The 13,026-nt window shown below is 46.3% G+C and overlaps 1 long non-coding RNA gene across 2 annotated transcripts; it reads right to left on the bottom strand.

Moving 5' to 3' along the window:
• Window positions 1-8,288: 8,288 nt before the first annotated feature.
• On the bottom strand, window positions 8,289-9,881 carry LOC9271580 (uncharacterized). Of its 2 annotated transcripts, XR_010740355.1 has the most exons (3): window positions 9,758-9,881; window positions 9,479-9,668; window positions 8,289-9,021 (listed from the first exon to the last, which is right to left on the bottom strand). It is a non-coding gene; the product is annotated as an uncharacterized lncRNA (long non-coding RNA). The 2 variants fall into 2 exon arrangements; XR_010740356.1 differs by lacking the exon at window positions 9,758-9,881 and having other exon boundaries at window positions 8,289-8,969; window positions 9,479-9,735.
• Between the last annotated feature and the right edge of the window lie 3,145 nt (window positions 9,882-13,026).

Genomic DNA, 13,026 nt, shown 5'->3' with positions numbered 1-13,026 from the left:
GAGTCCGATCAGAACGATCCGCTTGCTTCTTTCCCGGGTGTTAGTTCCTCCTCCTCCGCGCTTGTGCTGCTCTCGCCTCTTCGCTTCTGATCGCTTGTGCGTACGAGAGATCGGAAGGAGCAGGGCCTCCGGAACCACACCTTCTCCTGAGATCTGCGCACCGGGTAGGCGGGTGATCAGGTTTTTGGGGAGTGCTTCCCGCACGACTGCTCGTCCTCGTCCTCGCCCACCATGTCTGCGCCTGGAGCCGGTGCCGCTGCTGCTGCTGGAGGAGATGGCGGAGATGGTGCGCCACCTGGAGCTGCTGCTGGAGGTGGTGCACCAGGAGCTGGAGCCGGTGCCGCGAACAACAACACCAACGGAGGCAGTTCTGCCTCACAATCCAGCGGAGGGCCATTCTCAGGGTATATCCTTCTCCTATTCCTGTTCTTGTTGTTAGCGCTTTATTGCTATGTTCCTGTTCCTGATATTCATGATGCCTCTAGCATGCTACCGCGTTACTGCTATGTTCTTCTTCCTGATATTCATAATGTTGTTCATGATGCCTTTAGTATGCTACTGGTAATGTTACATGCTGTCACTAGATCACCCTACACTGTTTATGCCATGATTATTGTCTTAACATTTTGGATTAAAATATGCCGATTTATGACCATATTTCCAACAATCCAAAAACCTGATAGGTCATTTTCGGTAGTTGGCTTTGCTGCTGCACTGAAACCACATGCTTTTGATGGTTCTAATTATAAGAGATGGAAAGCACGTGCACTATTGTGGTTGACAGCGATGCAATGCTTCTATGTTTCACGGGGCAAACGAAGTGAACCACCTCTTTCTCCTGAGGAAGAGGCTAAGTTCGAGGCTTCGGATTATCTGTTCCGTGGAGCATTGATCAGTGTACTTACTGACAACATAGTGGACGTGTATATGCACATGCCTTCTGGGAAGGACATGTGGGATGCACTTGAGGCCAAGTTCGGAGTTTCTGACGCCGGCAGTGAGCTGTATGTCATAGAGCAGTTCTATGACTACAAGATGGTCGATGACCGTTCTGTAGTAGAACAAACTCATGAGATTCAGATGCTGGCTAAGGAACTTGAGAACAACAACTGTGAGTTGCCGGACAAGTTTGTGGCAGGTGGCATTATTGCCAAACTGCCACCTTCTTGGTCGGACTTTGCCACTTTTCTAAAGCACAAGAGACAAGAGTTCAGTGTTTCTGATCTCATTGACTCTTTGGGTGTTTAGGAGAAGGCGAGGGCAAAGGACGTCCGGGGCAAAAAGGTTGAGGGAGGTTCTAGTGCCAATATGGTACAGAAGAAGAACCCTCATGCATCCCGCAACAACAAGAAAGTCAAGCCTGATGTCAAACCTAAGGCTGCAACCAACTTTAAGAAGAAAGGCAAGGGAAAGGCAAAGGGAGACTGCTTTGTGTGTGGCAAGTCTGGGCATTGGGCCAAGGACTGTCCTGAGCGCAAAGACAGGAAGTCTGCCAACATGGTCATTAGCGAGGGCGGAGGAACATCGGGGTACGGTAAAATATTACCTACAGTTCTCTCTGTTTTTCACTCACCTGATTGGTGGGTGGACACTGGTGCTAATATTCATGTATATGCTGACATTTCTCTGTTTTCTTCTTATCAGGTTGGGAGAGGTTCCTCCTTGTTGATGGGAAACGGGTCGCTTGCGGCTGTTCATGGTGTTGGTACGGTCGATCTGAAGTTTACTTCGGGAAATACCGTGCAGCTGAAGAACGTGCAGCATGTCCCTTCAATAAAGAAGAATCTTGTTAGCGGCTCTCTATTATGTAGAGAAGGTTTTAGACTTGTGTTTGAGTCCAATAAATGTGTCGTATCTAAATATGGGACTTTTGTTGGAAAAGGTTATGACAGCGGAGGCTTGTTCCACTTTTCTTTGAATGACATGTGTAATAATCATAATGTTGTGAACCATATTAGCGAGAAAGATGAGTCTAATGTGTGGCATTCATGACTCTGTCATGTGAATTTCGGTTGTATGACGCGCTTAGCTAACATGAGTTTAATTCCAAAATTCACTTTGGTCAAAGGTTCCAAATGCCATACTTGTGTTCAATCGAAACAACCTTGCAAGCCTCACAAGGCATCTGAGGCGAGGAATTTGGCACCTCTAGAACTTATTCATTCCGATTTGTACGAAATGAACGGCGTGTTGACTAAAGGGGGAAAGAAATATTTCATGACACTGATAGATGATTGCACTAGATTTTGTTATGTGTATCTATTGAAAACAAAGGATGAAGCATTGCATTACTTTAAGATCTATAAAGCTGAGGTAGAAAACCAACTTGAAAGGAAAATCAAACGGTTGAGGTCTGATATAGGTGGGGAGTATTTTTCCAATGAATTTGCATCCTTTTGCGAAGAGTTTGGAATTATTCATGAGAGGACGCCTCCCTATTCACCCCAATCAAATGGGGTGGCTGAAAGAAAGAACCGTACTCTAACTGAGATGGTGAATGCCATGTTAGACACTGCGGGGCTTTCCAAGGAATGGTGGGGTGAGGCAGTTTTGACTGCGTGTCATGTCCTGAATAAAATTCCAATGAAGCATAAGGAAGTAACACCATTCGAGGAATGAGAAAGGAAGAAATTAAATCTCTCATACCTACGAACATGAGGCTGTTTGGCCAAGGTAAATGTACCTATAGCCAAAAAGCGGAAACTTGGACTAAACACTGTTGATTGTGTGTTCCTTGGTTATGCTATTCACATTATGGGTTATAGATTCTTAATAGTAAACTCTGGAGTACCCGACATGCATGTTGGTACAATTTTTGAGTTCAGAGATGCTACATTCTTTGAGAATGAATTTCCCATGAAACATACACCTAGCACCTCTAGTCAAGAAACTGTCATGCCCATGAGCACTTTGCACCGATAGAACACAATGATCAAACGCCTGAGGAAAATCCTGAGGAGGACAACATTGTAGATACTCGCAAGAGTAAGAGACAAAGGGTTGCAAAATCCTTTGGAGATGACTACATTGTATACCTCGTGGATGACACCCCAAGAACCATAGAAGAGACATATTCATCTCCTGACGCTGACTACTGGAAGGAAGCAGTACACAGTGAAATGGACTCGATGATGTCTAATGGTACTTGGGAAGTCGTTGAGCGTCCATATGGGTGCAAGCCCGTAGGATGCAAATGGGTTTTCAAGAAAAAGCTTAGGCCTGATGGTACAATTGAAAAGTACAAGGCAAGACTTGTGGCCAAGGGTTATACCCAAAAGGAAGGCGAGGACTTTTTTGACACATACTCACCAGTTGCTCGCTTGATCACGATTCGAGTACTACTTGCTCTGGCAGCCTCTCATGATCTTCTCGTCCATCAGATGGACGTTAAGACAGCTTTCCTAAACGGAGAGCTGGAGGAGGAGATCTATATGGATCAACCAGACAGGTATGTAATAGAAGGTTAGGAGGGAATTGTGTGTAAACTGTTGAAATCCTTGTATGGCCTCAAGCAAGCACCTAAGCAATGGCATGAGAAGTTTGACACCACGCTTACATCTGCAGGCTTTGTTATGAACGAAGCTGACAAATGTGTGTACTATTGCTATGGTGGGGGAGAAGGAGTGATCTTGTGCTTATATGTCGATGACATATTGATCTTTGGGACCAGCCTCAATGTGATTGAGGAGGTCAAGGACTATCTGTCCAAGAGTTTTGAAATGAAGGATTTGGGAGAGGCTGATGTTATTCTTAACATCAAACTACAAAGAGGATATGAGGGTGGGATTCACTTGTGCAATCCCACTATGTGGACAAGGTTTTGAGTCGCTTTGGATATAGTGACTGCAAGCCAGCTCCTACTCCTTATGATCCCAGTGTGCTATTAAGGAAAAACCGAAGAATAGCAAAGGATCAACTGAGATACTCTCAAATCATTGGTTCATTGATGTACTTGGCTAGTGCAACGAGGCCTGACATCTCATTTGCTGTAAGCAAGATGAGCCGGTTTGTCTCAAATCCGGGAGATGATCATTGGCAGGCTCTGGAAAGAGTAATGCGCTATCTAAAGGGCACTATGAGCTATAGAATTCACTATACCGGGTATCCAAAAGTACTAGAAGGGTATAGTGACTCAAACTGGATATCTGATGCTGATGAGATAAAAGCCATGAGTGGATATGTGTTCACACTTGGAGGTGGCGCTGTTTCCTGGAAGTCTTGCAAGCAGACCATCTTAACGAGGTCAACAATGGAAGCAGAACTTACAGCACTAGATACTGCGACAGTTGAGGCCGAGTGGCTTCGTGAACTCCTGATGGATTTGCCGGTAGTTGAAAAACCAGTGCCAGCTATCCTAATGAATTGTGATAATCAAACAGTGATTATTAAAGTGAACAGTTCAAAGGACAACATGAAGTCATCTAAGCATATCAAGAGAAGACTGAAATCTGTCAGAAAGCAGAAAAACTCCGGAGTGATAGCATTGGACTATGTCCAAACGGCTAGAAATCTGGCAGATCAGTTTACCAAGGGGCTACCACGTAATGTGATAGACAGTGCATCGAGGGAAATGGGCTTGATACCCACCTAAGGTCGCACAATAGTGGAAACCTGTCCATTGTGATCGGAGATCCCGTGAATTTGGATGGCGAAACAAACTATTATGTGACTGAGAGAAGAGACCCTTGAAAAGGGCTCATTTTCATGATGTACTTCTCTTCTTTCCTGCATGGTAAGATGGCTCATGCCTTAATGTGATCCGAGTGGCTTTTCCAAGCAGAGATGTTGACCTGCAGAACATCTCAGAAGGAACACACCTATATGAGTTCGACTGCTAGTCACAGTCTATGAGGTTTGGGCGATCTCTAGATACTCATGAAAGGCCTGGAGTTTGACTTATATGCTCCAAACAGAGGGGATGCGAACGGCAGCCCAGTACCAGTCAAGGGTCTGAGTGAAACCAGATCACACAAAACTGACAATTCAAGGCATAGTCCATTGTTCAGTTGTGGTCTGATGTAGCTCATTTCCTAGGTGGAAGTTCAACTTAACAGTCTCCACCAAAACCCTGGTATATCAAACAGGCACAACCTTGAGAACATTTCTTATAAGCCTTGAAATTTGGTGGGGATTGTTAGAATAAATGGGCTAGGCCCAATTTATCCTATTAAATCTCAAAGGCCCATAATAAGTGTTAAGGATAATAATACCACCTCAGGATTTAAGCGAGGAATATCTCAACCTAAATAGGGAGTTATTGGAGGCTCCCTGTTGACTGGTTGAGGTGGGGGTCGGAAAGCCACACGCGCAAGCGCGCCGGACCGGGCCGAGGCCGAGGGCGAGGCGTGGCTGGCGTGCGTGCGTCACGTCGCTACTCTTTTGCAACCACTAATCCACGTTCCCACGACTGCCTCCGCAACAGCGCGTCCACGATCCCACGTTCCCACGACTGCCTCTCTCCTGATAGATAAGGAGGCCGTGAGTCCGATCGACTGCCTCCACAACAGCGCGTCCATGATCCCACGTTCCCATGACTGCCTCTCTCCTGATAGATAAGGAGGCCGTGAGTCCGATCAGAACGATCCGCTTGCTTCTTTCCCGGGTGTTAGTTCCTTCTCCTCCGCGCCTGTGCTGTTTCTTTCCCGGGTGTTAGTTCCTCCTCCTCCGCGCCTGTGCTGCTCTCGCCTCCTCGCTTCTGATCGCTTGCGTGCACGAGAGATCGGAAGGAGCAGGGCCTCCGGAACCACACCTTCGCCTGAGATCTGCGTACCGGGTAGGCAGGTGATCAGGTTTTTGGGGAGTGCTTCCCGCACGACTGCTCGTCCTCGTCCTCGCCCACCATGTCTGCGCCTGGAGCTGGCGCCGCTGCTGCTGCTGGAGGAGATGGCGGAAGTGGTGCGCCACCTGGAGCTGGAGCTGGAGGTGGTGCGCCAGGAGCTGGAGCCGGTGCCGCGAACAACAATGCCAACGGAGGCAGTTCTGCCTCACAATCCAGCGGAGGGCCATTCTCAGGGTATATCCTTCTCCTGTTCCTGTTCTCGTTGTTAGCGCTTTATTGCTATGTTCCTGTTCCTGATATTCATGATGCCTCTAGCATGTTACTGCGTTACTGCTATGTTCTTATTCCTGATATTCATAATGTTGTTCATGATGTCTTTAGTATGCTACTAGTAATGTTACATGTTGTCATTGGATCACACTACACTGTTTATATCATGATTATTGTCTTAACATTTTGGATTAAAATATATCGATTTATGACCATATTTCCAACATATGTTCAGTATGTTTGTCACGGCCTCACGGGTCTCATATATGTGAATGCGTGATCACACTGCTAACATTGAACCGACCTGGTGATTGCGATGTACAGGTAGCCACTTGGCTTTGGAATTCGCATTTCAGAATCTGTTTTTGAGGTGTTACACGCATGTGCTTGTTATCTGCCTGGTGACAACTGACAAGTAATCGTGGTTGAGAGGTTCATGATTCCGATTCCTCGTAGAATTCGAGTTGGGCATGCACGCAATTGTGGTGGATTCAGGCGAAAGCGAACATTTGTAGAACCGATTCTCCTTCGGTTGGATTCGCATTTCACAAGATGCGAATCCACCGCAAGAACGCGGAGCGGGGAGGCGAGGAGTGAAGCGTTCGTAGGACAAACTTGATTGACGTTTGTTCCGGGCGGTTGGCAACGATGCGCCTGCGAATATGCCTGTTTCTTGGATTCTCTTTCTGAAGAAACTATCCGCACAGGTCGAACAACTGCTACCTGGCCTCGAGCACTATGCCGTACTACGTATTTATTCATCGTGTCTCTCGAATCTCGACCAGGTAATGATACTAGTAGATCGATTCTTACAACTATTGAAACACAAGAGTAAATTGCCTGATCAGCCAAGTAGTGGCTCTGTCGCTGGGATCAGAATGGATGTTGATTGACTTGAGTCCGTGCATCCAAACTGATCAGCCAAGCAGTTACAGACTCTGTAGTGATTTGAGAAAGGTTGAACACATATTTTTTTTATCTGTAAATTACGGTGCTGCTAGCATGCAGCGCCTGCAGATCTGTAGTGACAAATTGGTTTCTGCCTTTCTAGAGGGTCAAGTCGGAGGCATCTTTGGCTCGGCAAATCTAGCATTGTCAGTCAAACACACACATCGAACAGGGCACATACATGATACATCACGGCCATGATGCGACAGTGCATAAACAGGAGAACCAGCAAATACATCACTTCATTCATCCAGGATCCAAAACCAGTAATAGCGGACAGAGCTGGCAAGTTAAGATGGACCTGAGGATACTGCGACGGCAATCTGAATACTGGCAGAGATGGGCCATTCGATGTTTCAGTGACTACTGCTTCTGCTACCTACGACTGTGAAGGCTTCTGGATCATCGCATAAATCCTCGCAGAGAGAACGGCACACGTCGAGTAGGCCCCCGCCGGAGATGCAGGAGAGGACGCACTCCATGCAGCTCGTGCCGACGCGCGCGGCATTGATGTGAAGCCACCGCGGCGCGTCGGCGGCGGCGCCCGCTGCAAGGGCGAAGCAGGCGATGCACAAGAAGGCGACCGCGATGGCCTTTGATCCCGTTGTAGTGACGGCCATATAGGACAAGTTGTATGAGCAATACTGACCCTCTCTAATACTGTTCTACAGAAGTTGGCTCCCTTTCGTCTTACTACTGTAGATGTCTTATATAGATGAACTGACACATCTTATTGTATCAGGTAACATGGGAATACATCTATGGTTGCAGATCATTGGATCATAGTTATAAAAAGAAAATGGATCATTGGTTCGAGATCTGTGGTCATCGCACTAAGTAACTCGCGAATGCCACTTGCATCATATGCGAGAGTTCAGAATACTCGAGTTGTGTGCACCTCTATTATCTCCCTGCAAAAACCGCCTTGTAGAATACAATGCACATGGCAGTCCGGACAACATCTTTTTTTTAGCTTTTGTTTTTCTTTCACCATACTTACAGCTATCTTCAGTTTAGCAAGATTGCAAACTGCAAAGTCAATCTTCAGATCAGAATGGAGTAATTGACACACATGGGTATTAAAGTTTGGTATCCTTGTCCAAGGTCTTCTAAGTTCATCTGCATTTTTTTTTTTACATCTGGACTGCAACCAGTAAGGGGTCAGCAATGCAAGACGCCATTTATCCTTTTGCATCTAACCAACAGTGACTGCTAGTGAATCAAACATCACCTCATACAACCAAGCACAAGTCCACAATGCGTTCCATGACATCGACAGGAACAGTCTGAATTCACAAACATCAACTGCCCTTAGATCACGGCCATAGGCCATCCCAATCTATTACACACCTCGCCGGCTTGAAGAATTAAAATGGGGGACCCCGCGGAAGAGCATATTAGTATATATTACAGTGAATTGCCAAAGACTTAAGATTACTCATGCGGAGAGCGACGCAAGCTACTGCTACTGAAAGAAATGGTCACAACGTTATCTGAACGCAAATAGATGAATTACTGATGCGTGAACCGAAGGAGATCGGCCATGCTGACAGCAAATTTCCTCACAGAACAGCATTCAGGCATCCTTGTAACACAGTCTCTGAAGCACCCGGGGTAGCAGCCCAAGTGGCCGTTCACAGCGTTCTCAGGCCATTGGATGTGTCGAACGGTGCCACCAGCTCATCATTGTCACTGGAAGCTGCAGATGCGCCACACATTATCAGGATCATCACGGCAAAGATAAGTCCCGAGTTTGCTCTCATTGTGACCGTCCAGTCACTTGATCTTGTCTTCTGAAAAGCCTTTTTTTCGCTTTCACTTGGACCTGACTGATGCAGAGATGGCATTGGTCATCAGCACCACTGCATCATTTATAGATAAATCAGGTCATCTTCCGTATGCAGCAATAGCATCATGGCGATGATCCATCAACTTGCTACTCTGATGACCTCACATGGATATCCATATCCTACTACAGAAGAGTTATCCCTTGTTGATAATAGATGATGTCATTTATCCGAGTCCTAGAATGTAACAAAGGTTTCTATCAGAGTATCAGGCACCAGTTGTAATACTTGGTTATCATTTAAAGCATCTTTCTAAGTTAATATGACGTGTGAGAGATTAACCACTAGTATGATAAGGGAGCTGGGACATTTGTTATCTAATGTTCAGTCTGGTAACTGGTTTAAGTTAGTGTTGACTGGGCATAAGAAACAAGTATTAGAATTGTGATTCAGATGAAAATGAGTATGTAACTTGTTAAGTGGTGGTAGTAGCAGTAATACATGTATGTCCCTTGAGGCTTGAGCACTCCAGATGAAAACAAGCCATAAGATTGGGTATAAGCTGTACAATATTTTCTGGAAAGAACCGGGTGATGAATAAACATTCTATAACTAACACTAGCACATTAGTACTAGTATAAATTCATGAAGCATCATACCACACTACTAACACATCAGATGCCATGGGAATTACCAGGAGTTTGTGCAGTGAGCAACAGGTGTATCTGAAATGAAGCAGAATGCTCGCGAAATTGTAGCGTTCTCCAACATCATATGAAATCTCACTTGCACAAAGTAAAAAGGCACATCGTGCCGCGACATTGATCATGTCCACCATGGACCCTGTATTTTCAGAGAGGGAGAAGCAGTTCTCCACCTCAATCCTGCATTGTTTAGAACTTGGCGGCAGGCGGTGGTGACAGATCTTGGGGTACTGGAAAAAGAAAAGGGGAGTTTGACGAGTGGCGCGTACCTCGGAGGGGCCGGTAGATCTGGCGCTTCCATCCCCATGGTCTGGGAGAGGATAGGACGAAAAGGAGGATGGTAGTAGGATTCGGGATACGGGAGGCAGTGAGGTGGGAGAAAAAGGATAATATGCCACTCTATTCGCTGGGTTTAGATAAAATGTCATCCACTACGATGTAAAGAATAAAATGACAGTAGGTTATCTTGGGGATATTTTACCACTTCGAGAAGACTTAAAACTAAAATAACCCTGCTGTGGGGAGAAAGAGGAAGGAAGAGGGGAGCCGGACAGCAGCTGTGGTCGCCGGCGACGAGTGCGCGACGAGGGGAGGACTGCTCCGGCGAGCGGCTACGAGGGGAGGAGGACATGTGCATGCGCGCGCGCGACGCCAGTAAGCGGCAAGCGGCGGGCGCCTGTCGCTATCTTCCCCGTCGTCCATCATTGTCCTCGCCGCCCGCCCCTGCCCTTGCCCCCGCGACCACCGCCGGCGACCACAGCCGCCGTACGGCACCCCCTCCCTTCCTCTCTCTCTCTCTCCACTGCCCCTCCCCCACCTTCCCGTGTACTCGCCGCCGGCAACTACGGCCGCCGTCCGGCTCCCCTCTCCTTTCCTCTCTCTCCACCGTCCCTCCCCCTCCCCGCGCACTCGCCGCTAGCGACCACTGCCGTCGTCCGGCTCCCTTCTCTCTTCCTCTTTCTCCACTGCCGTCAGGCTTCCACCGCCCGCCCCACGCGTGCTCGCCACCGGCGACCACGGCCGCCGTCCGGCTTCTATCTCACTTCCTCTCTCTCCACAACAGGGGTATTTTAGTCTTAAGCCTTCTCAAAGCGGCAAAAATATACCGAAGATAACCTACTGAGTGGCATTTTATCTTTTGCATCGTAGTGGATGGCATTTTATCGAAACCCAACGAATGGAGTGGTATATATTGTCCTTTTTCTTGTGAGGTGGTGGCAACATGTAGCTCGAGGGAGGGGAGAGGCGGTGCCTGCTAGGGATCGGACCATGGCGGCGACGAGGCGGCCGTCGGAGTAGACGGCGACAGGCATAAGCGCCGGTTGCCGGGGGCATTTTGAAAGAAATGGGATAGCTACCAATAATTTTATTACTTACAGCGTTTAAAATTTGTGATAGAAAATATGACAACTTCAAACTTCTTCAACCCTCCATTTAATTTTACTTGCTATCTTAATCCAAATAATAATGGTTTGGATAGATGGAATAGTAGGTAGAAGACATTTTGAAAATCTTCTACAGCTACTAATAGCTAGTATTAAGAGCTCGGCACAATCAAAGTGCAAATACTTCACCTAGCTTGTGGCATACCGACGCTGCTGGATGGCGAACATGCTGAGCACAAGAGGGCTGTCACACCCTACCTCCTACGTCTTCTGTGACTAACAAAAAGAAACCATCGACCACATCCTTCTCGACTGCCCCAAATCCAAGCTCCACACCATTTGACAGCCCCTTTACTTCCCCTCCAACAATGCTTGCTTCATTGAGTGGTGGTGCGACGCTAGGAAGAAGGTTGACAAAGCAAATAGGAGATGCTTTGACACCATTGTCATCTTGGTAGCCTGGACATTTGAAAGGAACAAAACAAAACAATATGGTGTTTAATAATGAGAGGAAATCGTGGAAAGAGGTAGCAAGTGCGGCCACGGAAGAAGCAACGGTCGGCCTGCCCATCTGAGGAGCCTCCCGCTTATCGATCGCCAAACTTGTCGCATATCGGCTCACGCTTCTCTTTTTTTTTCCTTTCCTTTTGTGTTCCTTTGTTTTCTCAACCAATACTTTGTAAAGGTTTAAAACTCCTCTCTCCTTGACACAAAAGATACGCAGAGCTTTTACGTATTCTAAAAACCAATAGCTAGGATTTTAGTTTGAGCAATTTGCAAAATTTCTGATCGCCCCTAATAATCCTGATACATAATATCTCAAAAAAAACCCTATATTAATCAGGATCTAGTCCATATTCACTCTCCCGTTAATAACGACCGTAGTTTTACAAAACAAGTTATCATCGGAGCTCCGATGATTCTGCCATGGCGGAAGGGCCAGTGGCCTCATGAAAGTAGAGTGTCGCTTTGTTCAGATCCATGGGGAGCGCGCGGGACGCCGGAAGCTAGGGCTCTCCGCCCGCGGCTACACCAAAACGTCCAGAGTGGCCATAACCACCCTCTCGAAGCAAACAACACCTACTCTAACTTCGATCCTATTCGCCTGGCTGAGGATTAAGCCAGAGTTAGAAGTTGATGGTGATCTACTTTTGTGGTTGGCATTCCATAGCTTCACCGTGACCATCGGGAGGCATAAGCTGGTTTGGCGAGGCCCAGAAGCACAAAGGAGCTAGATAATGGTTGCAAGTTGTAAGTCTAGAATCAAGGGAAAGTATTTTTTTTATCTTAAAAAATACGTTCTCTCGTTTGTCGCATAGCTTTTAAATGGAGCCTAAATCATTACTAATCTCTAAATACGTTATCTAAAGGCCAACCAGGAGTTGCTGCGGATGAACGGGTCGGTGTGTTCTTTCATGTTAAATGGTTAAATGCAAACACACATCAGGACATTATTATATAATTAATGACATAAACAAGGAAAAGGAAGGCATATCTGTCCAACACAGGGAATTATTGATCCATGAAGGCAAAACGATGGACCTGTTCAGATTGTAGCCAAAATAAACCTTACCAAATTTTGGCAATACCAAAATTTTAGCAAGATTTCTTATGTATTTATCAAATTTAGCAACAAATTAAACGAAGACACTTTTTAGCAACTTTACCAAAAATAGTATGGTTGAAAATGATATCAAAGTGAACAGGCTCGATATCAGCATAGTAGAGGTAGTACCATGACGGCTTGAACAGCCGAAACATTTATTGGAGCCTCGAAGAAAAAAGCGGTACTAAGAGCACCTGCAATGTGTGAATTAACAAGGGTACTAAGAGAATCTTTTCACTGTAGCACACGCTCTATACATTGCAGGCGGCGGTATCATACCCTAGCCCTAATAAATCGGCCCTTCACGTGAGGACGGACACTCCAAATAAAATAACAATTCTTTTTTACAATGTTGCAGGCAAAGTAACGAGAGCACTGATAGGGAAGAGAAAAAAACGAAATAATTATATGGTTGTGGATCCCATTTTTAGAGTTGGAAGGGCTCCATACATTGCACAGATCTTTTCATTGCTTTATCCATATTGTGGACCCCACCTTAATACCCATACGGAATTATACATTGTGAATGCTCGAACTAAAGCAAACT

The sequence above is a fragment of the Oryza sativa genome, chromosome 3 (genome assembly GCF_034140825.1).
Source record: "Oryza sativa Japonica Group chromosome 3, ASM3414082v1".
NCBI lineage: Eukaryota > Viridiplantae > Streptophyta > Magnoliopsida > Poales > Poaceae > Oryza > Oryza sativa.
The sequence above is the reverse complement of the archived record's forward strand: the minus strand, read 5'-3'. Positions and strand labels throughout refer to the sequence as shown.